Genomic DNA, 1,679 nt, shown 5'->3' on the forward strand with positions numbered 1-1,679 from the left:
CTTCATCCCCATTATGAATTACATAAAGTTACATAGCTTTCCTACGAATTACGGAAATTAAAAAGACCTGCCTACGCCTTACGGAAAAGGGCGTGCATAACTATTGATTAGTAATTGATATTTATCATTTGATCTAATATTGTAGAAAAAGTGTGTGGATTGGGGGAAAACTAATTGGGAGCTGATTTTAGAATTTTTTAGAAAGTTTTGTCTGTTTGCGCTTGCTTCATTGACCCCGAGTCGTTTTTGATCTATCATGGTCCCCGTTTTAGAAAGGTGTATTAGCATTTTTTTGGAAACATTTTTGATATGGTTTGTAGAAAAAACAGAAACAGATGATTCGTAGATAACAGTAGTTTAAATTTCAGCCTTGTAAGGATTTTTCGCTCCCAACGGTCGTTTCCCCGCCAAAAAATTTTTTCAGTCATTATAAAGTAAAGAAACATCGCAGTTTCCAGGAAAAATATGTCAGAAAAAGAATTTCAGCGTGCGATTGACAGAAATTTTTTACGTAAAGCTAAACATTTAAACATCAAGCCTAAAGGAGAGGCTAACCCTGGTTAGGGAACGACGAACCTGGTGGTAACTCTCTATCTTCATGTTTACATTGCCCCCCCCCCCCCCCTCCCCAACGACCTGGAGGTCAAGGGACTAAGTAGGTAGGTAGGTAAACATCTAAACTTTACTCATGAGTCTGTGTAATTCAAATGTCATGAAAATAAAGACACACGGGTTGTTAGTAAATATTTTTTATTCTTAGTTCACTTTTATTACATCTAGTTCTGAATTCAAGTTCGATTTCGAACATCCTGTACCTCTACGGTGAACACAAATATAATAAAAAATAGTTAAGTAGCCTCCCCCATGAATTAGTAGCCTCTTCCATTGACCCCATGACCTGGACTGTCATGATTGCTTAAGCCTATGCCATTATTCAGACATTAGTTACTTAGTTAACTGATGATTTATAAATGATAAAAGACACTAAAACAATACTCCTTTAAACGAGTAAAGCCGTAACTATAGCAAAATGTATCATTAAAATGATGGAAGCATTCCAGTTATTATTCATGATACGATATATATATACTATACAGTACAATGATGATATTAACGAATGACACGTTCACAATTAGGGTCTGTAGCCCCCGCTGGGCTCTGAAGCTACAGATTTGCCCTGGTGGACTGCCGGATACCTCTGGGGTACCTCTTGGTGTTTTCACCCGGTAGCCGGGCCACGGCCTGATGTTAATGCCGAGGGGCATTCCACTCCAGAAGGGAGTCTTGTTTTCCAATAGATAATGTGGCAATGAATACATAATCAGCCGAATTTTGTGGAATTCACCTTGGGATGGATTACGTGATACAATAATGACACTCACTAAACCCATGCAGACCCTACCCATGCTTTCCCTATACGTATTGTCAATCTCACTGTGTTTATCGTACATATTTTCGGAATAAATGAGTTACGCTAAGCACATCGAGAAGGCAAATTGCTCGTAAGATAGCAAAGAATACAAGAACAAGACGGGATTTCTTAGCGAACCTGAAATTAGTTTTGTAACCTTAACTAAAGGTTTTGCATTCCATTCAGCCATAGGATTAATTCAATTAGAGAGTAATGGGGAGTTTAGTAGAAGACTGAATGCTTTTGAGGCATGGGAGCAACTGGGTAC

The sequence above is a fragment of the Branchiostoma floridae genome, chromosome 9, assembly GCF_000003815.2.
Source record: "Branchiostoma floridae strain S238N-H82 chromosome 9, Bfl_VNyyK, whole genome shotgun sequence".
NCBI lineage: Eukaryota > Metazoa > Chordata > Leptocardii > Amphioxiformes > Branchiostomatidae > Branchiostoma > Branchiostoma floridae.